Genomic DNA, 16,606 nt, shown 5'->3' with positions numbered 1-16,606 from the left:
GTTCTGAGTGACGGATGACGTCACACGGCGAAAGAACGCAAAAAACCCACCCCCAAATCCGAAAGAGACGGGCTTGAATGGAGTGATGCCCCTCTCCTCCAATGGCTGGCCGCCGTTTAGGAAGCCAGCCAATGGAGGAGAGAGGCAGGTTCAAGACCCCATACTACAAAACATTAATTCTCTCACCGAGACTGCGCAAGCGCAGCCTACGGTCCTCGACCTAACAATACGATGTCTATGGAAAGTGGTTCCTAACTATAACTACCTACTGTCAACCACCAGTAGGCAATATATATATATTCATGGTCAGGCAGCCTTTATTCCTACTTCTGTGCTTGGCCACGCCTGGTATTTGCTTCTCAAAACCTAGACAGGCTCATTTGAAGGCTTCAGAGCTTTGATTTATTTGCTGTGCTTCACTCATGCAACACAGGCAGCAGCTTAAATTTATAATAAAAGTGCACGAGGCAGCAGGAAAGAAGCCAGTCTCTTGTGGACTTCTGATCTGCATGGCCACGCCCCTTCTTCGCCGTGGACACGCTCACTCTCCTGTCTGCGCATGCGCAGTGACACGCGGCATTCCTGCCCGTCAGACGTGGAACCCATGCGTCAGGGTCTTTGCTCCCTTTCGGAGCTCTCGGCCGCCGGTGCTGTGCCGTCACTTCCGGTCAGCGGCGCCGGCTTCCGGGCCAGGCTTGGGTGTCAGTGTGGTGGGCGGAGCTCCGGCCTGGGCGGGGTGTTCCCCTGAGACGCTTCCGGTGCTGCGTCTCCTTCAGCAGGACCAGCAGCCGAGTGACAGCAGCAGCGCTGGAGCCGCCGGGCGGGGCCAGGTGAGCGCGCAGCGGCGGGGCCAGGCAGGGGATGGGCACGTGGCGGTGTGGGGGCACCGAGGGGCCAGAGACCGGCTTGATGCCCAGGTTTGAAGTGGGAGTCACTGGAGAGGGCGTGAGAGCTGGGGCAGTGCCCGAGCTGGAGGGGTGCAAGAGAGGCAGGACACCCCCCGGGGGGGACGGGTGTCGGTGAGCAAGGACTGCAGGGGAATGAGACCAGAGAAGGAGTGGGGCAGTGAGTGGGCTGCAGGGGCACAGGGAAATTGGGGTAGTGACTGGGCTGGGAGAGGGGACTGGATATGAGACAGTGACTGGGCTGAGACTAGGTGTGAGTACTGGATATGAGACAGTGACTGGACTGGATATGAGACAGTGACTGGGCTGGGAGAGGGGACTGGATATGAGACAGTGACTGGGCTGGGACTGGAAGTGAGTACTGGATATGGGACAGTGACTGGGCTGGGAGAGGGGACTGGATGTGAGACAGAGACTGGGCTTAGAGGGAGTACTGGATATGAGACAGTGACTGGGCTGGGAGAGGGGACTGGATGTGAGACAGTGACTGGGCTGGGACTGGAAGTGAGTACTGGATATGGGACAGTGACTGGGCTGGGACTGGGAGTGAGTACTGGATATGGGACAGTGACTGGGCTGGGAGAGGGGACTGGATGTGAGACAGAGACTGGACTGGGAGTGAGTACTGGATATGGGACAGTGACTGGGCTTAGAGGGAGTACTGGATATGAGACAGTGACTGGGCTGGGAGAGGGGACTGGATGTGAGACAGTGACTGGGCTGTGACTGGAAGTGAGTACTGGATATGGGACAGTGACTGGGCTTAGAGGGAGTACTGGATATGAGACAGTGACTGGGCTGGGAGAGGGGAGTGGATGTGAGACAGTGACTGGGCTGGGACTGGGAGTGAGTACTTGATATGGGACAGTGACTGGGCTGGGAGAGGGGACTGGATGTGAGACAGTGACTGGGCTGGGACTGGAAGTGAGTACTGGATATGGGACAGTGACTGGGCTTGGAGGGAGTACTGGATATGAGACAGTGGCTGGACTGGGAGTGAGTACTGGATATGGGACAGTGACTGGGCTTAGAGGGAGTACTGGATATGAGACAGTGACTGTGTGTGAGTACTGGATATGGGACAGTGACTGGGCTTAGAGGGAGTACTGGATATGAGACAGTGACTGGGCTGGGACTGGGAGTGAGTACTGGATATGAGACAGTGACTGGGCTGGGAGGGAGTACTGGATATGAGACAGTGACTGGGATGGGAGAGAGTACTGGATATGAGACAGTGACTGGGATGGGAGAGAGATATGGATATGGGGGCAATGACATGGGATTGGAAAGAGATATGGATATGGGAACAGTGACAGGGGTGCAGGGACATAGGGGAGTTGTAGCAATGACTGGGCTGGGAGGGGGTAGTGGATATTGGACACTGACTGGGCTAGAGGAACTTTGGGAACGGAGATAATGTTCAGACTAGGAATATTGCATCAGTTACTCGCGCTGGGACACATTCTGGGTGGAAGAGCTGGGGGTGCTGGAGTACTGTCTGTGCTGGTGCGTGCTGGAGTAATGTAGGTGCATGCTAGTACTGTCAGTGTTGGAGTACTGTCTGTGGCTGTGTGTGCTGAAGTACTGTATGTGGCAGTGTGTGCAGGAATACTGTCAGTGTAGGTGTGTGCTGGAGTACTGTCTGGCAGTGGCTGCTCCATTACTGTCTGTGGCAGTGTGTGCAGGAATACTGTCAGTGCAGGTGTTTGCTGGAGTACTGTCTGTGGTGGTGTGTGCTGGAGTACTGTCTTTGGAGGTGTGGGCATGTGAGTACTGTTGGTGCATGTGAGTGCTCTCAGTGCTGGAGTACTGTCTGGCGGTGTGTGCTGGAGTACTGTCTGTGGCGGTGTGTGCTGGAGTGCTGTCTGTGGCGGTGTGTGCTGGAGTGCTGTCTGTGGAGGTGTGTGCTGTCTGTGGCGGTGTGTGCTGGAGTACTGTCTGTGGCGGTGTGTGCTGGAGTACTGTCTGGCGGTGTGTGCTGGAGTACTGTCTGTGGCGGTGTGTGCTGGAGTACTGTCTGTGGCGGTGTGTGCTGGAGTGCTGTCTGTGGCGGTGTGTGCAGTACTGTCTGGCGGTGTGTGCTGGAGTACTGTCTGTGGCGGTGTGTGCTGGAGTGCTGTCTGTGGCGGTGTGTGCTGGAGTGCTGTCTGTGGCGGTGTGTGCTGGAGTGCTGTCTGTGGCGGTGAGTGCTGTCTGTGGCGGTGTGTGCTGGAGTGCTGTCTGTGGCGGTGTGTGCTGGAGTACTGTCTGTGGCGGTGTGTGCTGGAGTACTGTCTGTGGCGGTGTGTGCTGGAGTACTGTCTGTGGCGGTGTGTGCTGGAGTACTGTCACTGCAGGTGTGTGCTGGAGTACTGTCACTGCAGGTGTGTACTGGAGTACTGTCACTGCAGGTGTGTGCTGGAGTACTGTCACTGCAGGTGTTTGCTGGAGTACTGTCACTGCAGGTGTTTGCTGGAATACTGTCTGTGGCGGTGTGTGCTGGTGTACTGTCTGTAGCGGTGTGTGCTGGTGTACTGTCTGTAGCGGTGTGTGCTGGAGTACTGTCTGTGGCGGTGTGTGCAAAAGTACTGTCTGTGGCGGTGTGTGCTGGAGTACTGTGTGTGGTGGTGTGTGCTGGAGCACTGTCAGTGCAGGTGTGAGCTGGAGTACTGTCAGTGGTGTGGGAGTACTGCCAGTGCGCTGAGAGGAGCCAGAGTACGGCCAGTGCTGCAGTACTGTCTGCATTGGAGGGGTCGATGGGTATTGTCTGAGGTGAGGCGCTCGGATACTAGATCCCAGTACTGCAATGCCTTATTGCTGTTACTGCCAAGGCTTGATTGTAAACAGCGTTCCTTACACTGTGTCGTATGATAGTTATCCATCAAGGGGGCCTTTATTGCGCTGTGTTTAAAGTGGGGTAACCTGTGCCCTGGCCAGTCCCGCGTCTTCCTCTTAACCCTGGACTCTTTTGAGCCTCTGCATGCCCCCAGGCCTTCTCCGCCTTTTATCTTTCACCTCCCAGGTCAAGGTTAGAAGCTTCTCTTCATCACTTAGTTTATGAAATTCTGTGAATTATATTTTTTTTCTCAAACTCCCCAAATTCGGCTCTCATTGTTTGACATTCACTGCCGCTCACCAGGAAGTACGTTGTACCTTCGGCGTGTTTTTCTTGCTTTGTTTACGGAGCCTGGCTTCCTCTAGTATCTAGGCCTGCTTGTGTGTTCCTGTCTTTAACCCATGATTGCCCGCCCCAGCCTTGTGTGCTTGTATGTTTGTGGAGTGGTTGTGTGCAGACCAGCCACCCCTCAGTAACCTGTACTGTGTACTCCTTTCTTGCCCTTTGGTTTGATGTTGCTGTGCTGCTGGGTTTAAAACACTCATGGTCACATCCATGCTCTGGGTGGTTGACTGCCACCCTGGAGTGGCTTTAAGGCGACAGCCCAACTGTGCCTTATGTTCAGACTAGCCCTGAAGGGGGCATCAGCCAGAGCTGTCTGAATGGGTCACACAGTGAGAGACAGACCTGTTGTCCTTCTCTCCTGGGGTCGCCTTCAGGAGCCCGTGGGGGCACTTGTTTTAGGAATATAACAATTTTGGTGTGAAATTACTCAGCTGCTTTGTAATGCAACAGCGAGCTACGTGTCCTGGCAGAAGTAACGCATGTGATTTGGTGCCCTGGCGGCCGCGGGACATTAGCTCTACCCTGCAGGTGACTCGACCCAGCAGTCCTTGGGGTGTAAAAGACCATCTTTGATGCCCTTGGTGGCAATAGAGGCAACTCACCCCCCAGCATGGAGACATAGCATGCACAGCAATAAATAACCACATGGGAATAGTTTGTGGGAAAACATTTTGCTGCAGGTTTATTTCATACAAGAATTATGCCAACATGGTGGGTTAACTTGCAGGCGATCCAAGGGCAGGCAGCAGTGACTAACCTAAGCGGCCCTGCCCGCATGAGGAGCCAACTGCACCATGGCCAATCCAATCTGTGCTACCTTTTACTGGGGATTATCCCCCTTAAATACTGTGGGCCACCAGTCCATCCTTATACTCATGCCTTTTTAGGGGCGGAGCCTGTCCAGACAAGCCCCCGTTTGCCCAGGCTTACAACCGCCCAAAGGACTAGCGGGCGCCTTCTTTTTCCTCCAGGGTCCTGCCGTAAAGACTCCTGGAGTTGTTTGGCTTCTGAACCCCTATTGTGCTTCTGTACCATTCAGCCTCTGGATTGCCCTGTCACTCCGCCTGCAACACAAATTAACAAGTTATCATATTCATGCCCCAGCTACCCTTCCAGCTGACCCGCTGAGTATGCGGTAGGAGGGAGACTGCGTATGCAATGATCCCAAAAGGTAGACTAGGTGGAAGGGGCAGGTATAAGTACCATGCACCTGCCTGCCGCGCGCCGGAAATGACGCCTGGATCCTGCTCCTGAATTTGGGGATCCACAGGGGGGCTGTGCCTAATGTGCGCTAAGGTGGCCGCCCTTCCAAGTGGGCACACTATGTGTGCCGCGAGCAGCTTCATGTAGCCATATCTTTCAATGAAGTGCAGGGTTGTTTGATTATGTCACTGGGTGGGCTTGGGGGCCGGTGGTGAGGGCGTGGAGAGGGTATAGTGCTTGTTGCATGGAAGCCGAGCAGGTGGAGGGTTGGGAGCCTGAGACAAGAAGGGATGAGGCCTGCTGCATCAGGCTGTAAGGGGGAGGGACTGCAGAGCAGCCGGGGAGAGCAGAGGGCAAGAGGTACTGCCCAGATGCTTGTGTGAAGCCTGGGTCGATAGGGAAAGCTATCCCCCCCCCAAAAGGGTAAAGTGGAGGAACAGGTTGAGAAGTTGTGGCGCAAGGGCCAGAAGGAGAGCATGTGAAGAGCCTATCATGGCCTCAGGCAGAGGAGAAGGGAGGGCTCCAGTCTGTGGTGCAAGAGCAGGGCTATCCCGAGGCGTGTTTCATGGGAGCCAAATGCAAAGAGGCGGCGTGGTACGAAGCCCATGTCACAAGAACTAAGGCGCTAGTGGCTTTAGAACATATGGCGCAAGAGCAGAGCTGTCAAACCTGTCATTAAGCGTCTTTCGTGGCAGCAACTGGAAATGCAGTTTAGAGTCTGTGCAGAGAGTGGGCGCGGTATGAAGCCCATGTCACAAGAACTCAGGCGCTAGAGGGGTTAGAATCTATGGCGCAACAGCAGCAGTCTTGCAAAGAAAAATAGGAAAGTGGAACCTGGTGCGAGGGCAGAGGTGGCATGGGGTCTGTGCCACAAGAGTGAAGGGAGGAGGTGGCCGGAGTCCCTGGTGAGAGGGCAGGGGTGGCCGGAGTCCCAGGTGAGAGGGCAGAGGTGGCCGGAGTCCCCGGTGAGAGGGCAGGGGTGGCTGGAGTCCCCGATGAGAGGGCAGGGGTGGCTGGAGTCCCCGGTGAGAGGGCAGGGGTGGCTGGAGTCCCCGGTGAGAGGGCAGGGGTGGCTGGAGTCCCCGGTGAGAGGGCAGGGGTGGCTGGAGTCCCCGGTGAGAAGGCAGGGGTGGGCGGAGTCCCCGGTGAGAGGGCAGGGGTGGGCGGAGTCCCCGGTGAGAGGGCAGGGGTGGCTAGAGTCCCCGGTGAGAGGGCAGGGGTGGCTAGAGTCCCTGGTGAGAGGGCAGGGGTAGCATGGGGTGGCATGGGGTCTGTATCACAAGAATGAAGGGAAAGAGCAGCTTTAGAAGCAGCTTTAGAGTTTATTGCCAAATAGCAGCAGTCGTGCAAAACCTTATGACACTACAGTCAAGTTAAGTGGTTTAGAGGATATTTCGCAGGAGCAGCAGCCATTCAAAAGCCTTCTTCGCGAGAGTGAAGGGAGGAGGTGCTAAGCATTCCTGGTGAGAGGGCACAGGTGATACAACCCCTATGTCACGAGAGTGAAGGGAAGAGATGAATCAAGTTTCTGGTGAGAGGGCAGACTATGAGACCTGTGTCACGAGGCGGAAGTGAAGGTTTGGAGTCTGTGCTGAGAGCAGAGGTGATGGGAGGCCTGTGACATGAGACGGAAGTGAAGGTTTGGAGTCTGTGCTGAGAGCAGAGGTGATGTGAGGCCTGTGACATGACACGGAAGTGAAGGCTTGGGTTCTGTGCTGAGATTGGAAGCCAGTGGTGTGTGAGTGTGACAGAGTTTGTAGTATGTGTTGAGAGCGCAAGGGAGATAGGAAGCCGGTGCTGTGAGAGTGAAGGTAGAGAGCGTGTTTACAGTCTGGTGGGAGAGCAGGGTAGATAGGAAGCTGGTTTTGTGTGTGAGAGAGAGGGGTTGCAGTCTTCGGTAAGAGGACAAGAGAAATGGTAAGCCGGTGTTGTGAGAGACGGTTTGTAGTTTGTTGTGAGGGAGCAGGGGAGATAGGAAGCCGGTGTTGTGAGAGTGAATGGAGAGGGAGGGTTCGGAGTCTATGGTGAGAGGGCAAGGGAGATAGGAAGCCGATGCTGTGAGAGCGAAGGGAGGGAGAGGGCTTGCAGTCTTTGCTGAGAGGCAGAGGCCATGGAAGACGCGGCGAGTGAGAGGAGAGGCGAGGGGTTGAGGTTGAACCGAGGGAGCAGTGATGGAGGGGACATGAGGCCCCGCAGGAGGGTGGGGCTTTCATCCACATCTGCCAGAGTGGGCGGGCAGTAGGTGCCCAGCAGAGTGTTGTGATGCTGGCAGTGATCGTGTTCTGCCCAGTTACTGTCCCTGACCCGGGGAGGGCCTCCAGCCTTTGGACTGTGACACGACATCTTTCTAGGGGGTCAAAGTGCAATCGCGTGGCTGCACAGATTAGGAAGTGCCCTGAAACTTTTTATCACGTACTCTTGAAAGAGGGAGCTTTCGAAACTCTTTAGACTTTACTTAAAACGGCCTCTTTTCCTGCAGTAATGCACACGTACTTTTTAGATTCCAGTCAGCTGCTTCTGTTGTGGAATTCCAGCTATTTAGACGACTCCTTCGCCTGTTTGCCTGTGTGTGAGGTGTGGCACGTGGTTGCACGACAGCTGGTGCTGGCCTATAAGTAAGGTGTGGCATAGCCGGCTGGCAGTACTTGGCCTGGGGGCAGCGGTCGTACAGGTGGTGTTGGCCTGTGTGTGAGGGGTGGCACAGCAGGCTGGCAGTACTTGGCCTGGGGGAAGCGGTGCGACAGGTGTGCTGGCCTGTGCTTGAGGTGTGGCACAGTGGTGGTAGGGCAGGTGTGCTGGCCTGTGCTTGAGGTGTGACACAGTGGTGTTAGGGCAGGTGTGCTGGCCTGTGCTTGAGGTGTGGCACAGCGGTGTTAGGACAGGTGGTGCTGGTCTTTGCTTGAGGTGTGGCACAGCGGTGGTAGGGCAGGTGTGCTGGTCTTTGCTTGAGGTGTGACACAGCGGTGTTAGGGCAGGTGTGCTGGTCTTTGCTTGAGGTGTGACACAGCGGTGTTAGGGCAGGTGTGCTGGCCTGTGATTGAGGTGTGGCACAGTGAGCTGACAGTACTCAGCCTGGGAGGCCGCAGTAGTGCTGGTGGTGTTGGCCTGTGCATGAAGTGTGGCACCCCGGTGATAGGACTGATGGTGGTGGCCAGTGAGGTGTGGCGCAGTGGTGATAGGACTGTTGGTGGTGGCCTGTGTGTGAGGTGTGGCACAGCAGTGGTAGGATAGGTGGTTCTGGCCTGTGTGTGAGGTGTGGCACAGCAGTGGTAGGATAGGTGGTTCTGGCCTGTGTGTGAGGTGTGGCACAGCAGTGGTAGGATAGGTGGTTCTGGCCTGTGTGTGAGGTGTGGCACAGCAGTGGTAGGACAGCTGATACTGGCCTGTGTGTGAGGTGTGGTGCAGCGGGCTAGCAGTTCTCAGCCAGGGAGGCAGTGGTAGGACTGATGGGGGTGGCCTGTGAGGTGTGGCACAGTGGTGATAGGACTGGTGGTGGTGGCCTGTGAGGTGTGGCGCAGCGGGCTTGCAGTTCTCAGCCTGGGAGGCAGAGGTGGGACTGGTGGTGGTGGCCTTTGTGAGAATTGTGGAGCAGCATGGGTAGGACAGGTGATGCTGACCTGTGAGGTGTGACACAGAGGTAATTGTCCAAATGGCGCTGGCCTGTGTGTTAGGTGTGGCACAGCAGGGGTAGGACTGGTGATACTGGCCTGTGTGTGAGGTGTGGCACAGAGATGGTAGGACTTGGCCAGGGAGGCAGCGGTAGAACTGGTGGTTGTGCTAGCCTGTGAGGTGTGGCACAGTTGTGGTAGGACAGGTGATACTGGCCTGTGTGTGAGGTGTGGCGCAGCAAGCTGGCTGTACTTGGCCTGGGGGGCAGCGGTAGGACTGGTGGTGCTGAAGCAGGAGGCTAATCAGGGCTTAGATATCACCAGAGCTGTCTTGGAGCAGGAGGAATGCTGATCTGCAAGCCCCAGGATTTCCCAAAGTAGATTTAATTGAGCTGTAGGCTTTAGTAGGGTAATACCGGCTGGGATCTGAGCAGGTCACGTGCCGCACTTAGACAATTTGCCAGTCCTTCCTTTAGAAGTTGAGGCTCTCAGTATATATATGTCATGTGATCAAGGTCCAGGTCGGACCGAAACGCGTCATGGCGGCATGGGATGCAGGGCAGAAAATTGAATAAATGAAAAACGCACTAAGAAATTGGGTCCGCGTGTCTATCTGAGTCCGTGTTGTTCCATTGGATTCCTGGTGGATAGAGTACTGCTATATATATATATATATATATATATATATTTATATATTTGGTCGGATGCCAAGATACAGTTTTTTTTAAAAGTGCTCTTTAGAGGGTGACAGGTGATTAATATTATTCTGGAGTAGGTCTCGGGGTGGGGCCGTTGAGGGCGGTAAGGATGCCCTTGTAACCATAGCATTAACTTCTTGGGCCCTCGCCGCAGTGCTGGTATCATGAACCTGCCAGTGGAGGGGGCAGGTGGCTGTTTCCGGCAGCAAGTGTCCTGGTTTTAAGTTGTACATGTTGGATTTCTGAAGTAATCAAAAGGAGATTCACTCTTTCCCCTTTAAATGATTGGAAAGATGTCTCTTTCCAAGCGCTCACTCTTTCGCCTTTAAACGAATGGAAAGATGTCTCTTTCAAGCGCTCTCTCATGGATGTTATAGAAATGAATGGTAAGACGTCTCTTTCCAAGCGTTCCCTCAAGGGTTTTATAGAAATGAATGGTAAGAAGTCTTTTTCCAAGCGCTCTCTCATGGAAGTTCTAGAAATGAATGGTAAGACGTCTCTTTCAAGCGCGCTCTCATGGATGTTCTAGAAATGAATGGTAAGACGTCTCTTTCAAGCGCGCTCTCATGGATGTTCTAGAAATGAATGGTAAGAAGTCTCTTTCAAGCGCGCTCTCATGGATGTTCTTGAAATGAATGGTAAGACTCTTTCTAAGAACTCTCATGGATGTTATGGAAATGAATGGTAAGACGTCCCTTTCGAAGCACTCTCTCATGGATGTTACAGAAAGAAGCTGTAAGCCTGAGATTCACTGACTTACCTCTGCAGGGCCCTCACAGGAAGGAGTAGGTCGCTGAAACCAAAGCGCCAGGATCAGTCTGATCAGATCTTGCATGGCTTGAACTTGCCTTTCAAGAAGGCAAAGTGATTTACCCCTTCCCGGATCCATGCGTAGGCTTTGTGCTTTTCCTGCAAAGTTGACTTTTCCAGCTTGATCTAAGGTTCATAAGTTATGATCTAAGAGGGTGGGGCTCTGTTTGAGGCTCTGAGGGAACACAGGTATCGACTGATTGGCTCTGGATAAAAGGTGTGCTGTTGTAACTTGAAAAACAAGGTGAGCCCAAGGCACTGGGTGAAATATGAGCCATAATACCTTGTCACTGAGCAGGGTTCTGTTAAAAAATATCACAGTGGTAAGTTACCAAGTGCATACACCACTGCAGCTTTGTATGCTGGTAAGTTCCACCAAAGCCGCTGCGTCATCCACGCTAGGGTCTGCCAGGCAAGACCCCTTCTATCCTTTGTCCACACTTTCTTTTGCTGCTCTTCCACAGTCCCTTTGGGGTCTCCTTATGTTCTCTCATGGTCATCCACCTCCACAGCCTACATAGTGGACGAGTCCAAACAAAGAAACTCCTTCAACTGTCATACGTTCAGTTTAGACCCCCTAATGGACACAGAAGGCATGGGTTTCTCCATCAAACTCAGTCAATCCCTCTCGTTTTCAGGCGGTCTGATCTATCGCCCTCCCGGCAACGCTTCCAAATTTCTTGATTCCCTCAGCGACTCTCTGGGACACTTCCTACTTCGTTATCCACACTTTACCCTTCTTGGAGATTTCAACCTGCACCTTGAGTCCTCAACTGACTCACATACCAATAACTTCCTTCAAACTCTTGAAATTTTCCACTTCCAACAAAGTGTCAACTCTCCCACCCATTTACTCGGTCACACTCTCGATGGTGTCTGCACTAATTTTCCTTTTCTCACTACCCTTCCCCCTCTCCCTCAGATATGGACCGATCACAGCCTGATTCCATTCCACATTTCAATCAGCCGACCTCGTACTACCAATAAATCCAATCCTCATCGAGATAACTCGGTCAATTGGAAAACCGTCCAGGAAAACTTTACGCTCAACCCCATCCTTCAACCCCAATCCCCCGTTCTATCTGGCAACATAGAAAGGGATGCGGATAGTTTCCACAATTGGATTACACTAGAAATCAAGAGCCGGAACCCCATCAATCGTCCCAACAGAACCCAGAAGAAAACAAAACACAACGCCCCCTGGTTTACTCCTGAATTAGCGACTGCTCACCTTCTATGTAGGAAAGCGGAGCGCAAATGGCGCCACACTTATGACAATGATCATCGCCTTGCCTACATCCAACAAAGGAAAAATTACCTCTCTAACATCAAATCGGCCAAAAGGATCTTCTATGTAAAAGCCATCAACGAAGCTAGGCAAAAACAAAAAACTTTGTTTTCTATCGTGAAAACCTTTACTCAGCCCAAGGCCCTTCAACCCGAAATCCCCCCTTCCCAAGACCTTTGCGACAAGATCTCCGATTATTTTGACGATAAAATCGCCTCCATCCAGAGGAATTTCCCCCCTCCACTTGCCACCCTAGTGCCCCCTTCTCCGGTTCTACCTAATTCCCCAGTTGGTAGCCTTAAAAAGTTCACCCCTGTCTCCCTGGCTCAAACAAGAGAAGCTATCCTATCGTGCAAATCTGGTTCTCCTGACGACCCCTGCCCCCCCAAGATTCTCCATCATATCATTGATGTGATAAACCCCGCCATCAATGGCCTGGTCAACATGTCCCTCAGCTCCGGATCAGTCCCTCGCTTATGGAAAAAGGGTGTTGTCAAACCACTGATGAAGAAGATTAACAAATCCCCAGTGGACTTAACCAACCTGCACCCAATCACCCTTCTCCCTGCCCTAGGAAAAATAACTGAACAACTAGTTTACAAAGAGCTCAAATCCTACCTCGAAACCCATTCCATACTTCACACTCAACAATCTGGTTTCCGCCCCAAACACTCAACGGAAACCGCTCTTATAGAACTGACCGATACAATCAAAATGCTGCAAGACCAGAGGAAAAAAGCCATTCTGATTCTCCTCGACCTCACGGCAGCGTTCAACACCATATCACACTCCATTCTGATCAAGAGACTGACGGATATAGGGATCTCAGATACTGCCTTATCATGGATAAGATCATTCCTCAGCGACAGGTCGCAAACGGTCGCCCTCGGCCCCTTTTTATCTAAGGAGAAAAATGTCTCTTCTGGAGTTCCCCAAGGATCCATCCTAAGCCCCCTGCTCTTTAATGTCTACCTCATTCCACTGCTCGCCTTGATTGAATCATTCGGCATCCCAGTCACATCGTATGCCGATGATACTCAGTTGATAGTACCACTAGAGGACAACTCAAACAAAGCCGAGCTCAACCTTAAAAACTGCTTAACTGCGGTCTTCCAGTGGATGGACTCTAACCATCTTCGTTGCAATTCCAACAAAACTGAAATCCTACCCATCGGAAAGAACACTTCCTTCTGTCCAACGCTATGGTGGCCGGATAACTCTGTTGCTCCACCCCAGACCGTCACTACCGCTAGAAACCTCGGTGTTCTTTTTGACTCTGACCTATCATTCGACCAGCATGCCAGGACAGTAGCCGGCAGATGCTTCGGCATAATTAAATCCCTTAGAAAGTTCTTCGACTTTCTCCCTCTGGAGGCCAGGAAAACTGTAACAGCAGCTCTCATTATCTCACGCGTTGACTATTGTAACGCCCTCCTGGCTGGGACCAAAAAATCCACTCTGACCAAACTACAAAGCGTCCTCCACACGGCCGCACGCCTGGTACTGAAACTACCACGCAAATCCTCAATCTCTACAGCCCTAAAAACCCTGCACTGGCTACCCCTTCATAAAAGAATACTCTTCAAAATACTGACTGTGGCCTTTCGAGCTTATAACAACATTGGTCCCAAATACATCACCAGACGTTTCCCACACTACTGCCCGAGTCGCTCCCTTCGCTCTGCCCAAGACAATCTCATGTCCTCTGCCAGGTACAACTTAAAGTCCAAAGGTGGAAAAACTTTGTTTTCTGGCCATCAAGGCGTGGAACAACATGCCTAAACACCTGAGACAGCAGACCTTAGAGAAGCCTTTCAGAAAGCTCCTCAAAACTTGGATTTTCAACCTCCCCGACGACTGGACCAGAGCCGCCATATAGACTCCCCCGTGCCTTCCGCCGGACCGGGCTTTCAGGACTTTTCAGCGCCATGATGCTCCCTCCGGAGCGAACGCCGCGCTCTACAAATACCCCTCCAAATATCCCAAAAAATATCCAAATACCACAGAAACGTAGCAATGCGAGTAGGTGGATGCCCTGTTCAGAACAAAAGTCCATTATATTTGTGGAACCTGAAAGTCACAGGTTTCCCCTATATCTAATGAAGCAGTTTTGTCTTATCCATCATTAATCAATATTTTCAAAGTTCGGTAATGGCTGCAGTCCATAGACTTAGTAAATCAGCGCTTACAAAAGTCTTTACGGTGAAGGCATCTTTGGGTTCATAGAGTACCCTCTCTCCGCACCCTAAGATCTTCCTGGAGGCCATACTGGTTATAAGTAGGGCTCCCGGTTTTATGGTATTTTTTTTATTTAACATTTCTGTCTGTATTTATCCATATATTAACTTTTCAGACATCTTATTGGCATTTATCCATATTTATTTTCTGTTTTGAGAATAAGTGAAGTCCTATAATGGTATATTTCCACAGTTATTTAACTGAAAACATGCTATCAAACTTTGCGCCCTGATGCATTTTAGTAAATTAAGCAGCCAAACATAGCAAAACCATACACCCACTGGTAAATATCCCCAGTATAATACAAATATTTGTTAACCTATGCATGTATTTAGGGAAGGCTCAACCTTGTTTTTAACTTCCGATGCTGTCTGTCTTGTCTGCTCAGCTGTTGTCCTGGAAATCACGAAACGCAGCATGAAGAGTCGCCCACAAGAAGCACAATTTTTTGTATTTTTCCACTTTTAGAAATAAATAGACAGGACACACATTTTCTGTCTGTATTTATTGGAACAATCAGTAAAAACGGAAAACTGGATGTCTAATTAGCTGAATACAAGTGGGTTTTTTATTTCTATCACCTTTACATCACGTGAACCTGAGATAATAAAAAATAAATTTTTATTCTAGATGAGGGGGTGGTAGGATTGATCAAAGAGTTTAGGAGGTAGCTGTTGTTTTACGCCTAAGTGAGAGGGTAAGGAGGTAGGCTTGATTGGACAGGGTTGAGGGAGTAGGGATGCTCTCCCCTCTCATCACTCCTGCCGCCTCTCATCCTCAACCCTCTGGGTTTTTACCGTCTTTGGTTCAGCTCGCTCCACAAAGTCAACCAACAGCTCCAAGTTGTTTTCCATGCAGGCAATGCAACCTCCATATTCGCCAACATAGTCATTTATGGAAGTAGGAAACGGAGAAAGATGGTTGGAGCCAGAGCACAATATTGCAACATGATCAACCGAGAGGAAGAACTTTTGTACACACTATCCCCTGAGGCGGAAAGCCGGCGGTCTAGGCAGCCACGAATTTTAATACTGTATAAATTTTAAAAACTTGTTTTAATTCTTTCACTTTGACTGTTTGGATATTTTAATTATACCATCTACCTTCCTTTGCACCGCTCTTTAATCCCTGCTCCACGCGCAGCCAAATAGAAACGGACGCGGTGGGAGTCAGGGCTTGCCGCCATATTGGGGCAGAAAGGAGAGTAGCGCACCAGTTGTTGGATGCCTCCCACCCTCCTCCTCCACTATTTAATGGACTCTGGAGCACGTACGCGCAGCGGGCGCGCGCGCCAAAGGAAAGCCCGTCTGCGCCTGTCCGCGCCAAGACCGCGACAGGTGCAGGACAGGCTGACCAAACCCCACTTCCCATAATCTTTCAGGCAAGTGAGCTTTTTAAACTGAATGCATTTAAGAACTGTCCATGTGTCAATATCACGGAACGAATAAGGGGCCCTTTTTCATGTAACACCTGCACATGCATCATACCCGGGCCGGCCCCGGAAATGATACCCCACCCTGATACGTCCCTAGTGGGAACCTCCATCTTTAAAGGGGGACTTATTATTGCGCGTTCTATGTGCAGCCATAGCCAAGACATAAACTATTTAATCCTTGATTCGAACATGGATATTCTCTTTATTACCGAAACCTGGCTGAATGATATCAGCAACCCTGATCCAGTGAACGCTCTTTCCCCCCCCCCCCCCCCCTGGTTTTACAATTCTGAGGCAAGATAGGCCGAAGGGTAGAGGGGGAGGGGTAGCTGTGGTTCTTAGAACTACGATGAAGTATCATACGTTCAATTTAGACTCCCTTAAAGGGGCAGAAAGTATGGGCTTTTCCATTATGCTAAATGCATCTACAGCTTTTTCAGGAGGTCTAATCTACCGCCCCCCAGGAAGTGCTACTACATTTCTGGACTCACTGAGTGACTCCCTAGGACAGCTCCTATTACTTTACCCCCACTTTACCCTGTTAGGTGATTTCTACCTACAGTTAGAATCTAAAACGGATGCTCAAGCCCTCAATCTTCAGCAGACTCTAGAGATCTTTGGCTTACACCAGATGGTGGGCGCACCAACTCACTGCGCTGGGCACACACTAGATGGTGTGTGTTCAAATTTCCCCTCCTTGGAGGTTCAGATTCCCATCCCGCAAATCTGGACAGACCATAGTCTTATTCCTCTTAATATCTGTATTCGTCGTACTCTTAAACCGATACATGTCAACCATCAACCTCCTACGAATATTAATTGGAGGGTAGTGGAGGAAAGCTTGAAGGATGTTCCCATTCACCAATCACAAATCCCGATTATGACTGGAGACGTAACACAAGACTTCAAACTTTTCCATACCTGGATGAACCAGGTTACTAAAGAACGGGCCACTCCTAAACGTCCCCCTGGAAAAGAGAGAAGAGGAAAGCATAATGCACCTTGGTTCTCACCAACACTGGCCGAGAAACACTTATTGTGTAAGCAAAGTGAACGAACGTGGTGTAAAACGTATGACCACACAGCCAAAATCTTCGATATTCAACAAAGGAGACTATATCATTCCAGCATCAAAATAGCGAAAAAGGAATACTATATGAAAGCCATTAAAGAAGCGCAGCAAAAGCAAAAAATGGTCTTTTCCATCGTCAAATCCTTCACTCATCCAAAATCCCTTCAGCCTGAAATCCCGCCCTTTCTA

At 51.3% G+C, this 16,606-nt stretch overlaps 1 protein-coding gene across 2 annotated transcripts in view; it reads left to right on the top strand.

The window, feature by feature from the left end:
• Window positions 1–568: 568 nt before the first annotated feature.
• Window positions 569–16,606, top strand: part of PCYT1A (phosphate cytidylyltransferase 1A, choline) — a 170,537-nt gene continuing 154,499 nt past the window's right edge. Inside the window, exon 1 of one of the 2 annotated variants that reach the window (XM_086944610.1) lies at window positions 569–830. The gene's annotated coding sequence lies outside the window, so the exon portion shown is untranslated. The remainder of the gene's footprint in view (window positions 831–16,606) is intronic. The other variant, XM_086944611.1, reaches the window with a different exon arrangement.

The sequence above is a fragment of the Lissotriton vulgaris genome, chromosome 11 (assembly GCF_964263255.1).
Source record: "Lissotriton vulgaris chromosome 11, aLisVul1.2, whole genome shotgun sequence".
In the NCBI taxonomy this organism is placed as follows: domain Eukaryota; kingdom Metazoa; phylum Chordata; class Amphibia; order Caudata; family Salamandridae; genus Lissotriton; species Lissotriton vulgaris.
Note: the sequence above shows the minus strand (reverse complement) of the source record. Positions and strands in the feature narration are given on the sequence as shown.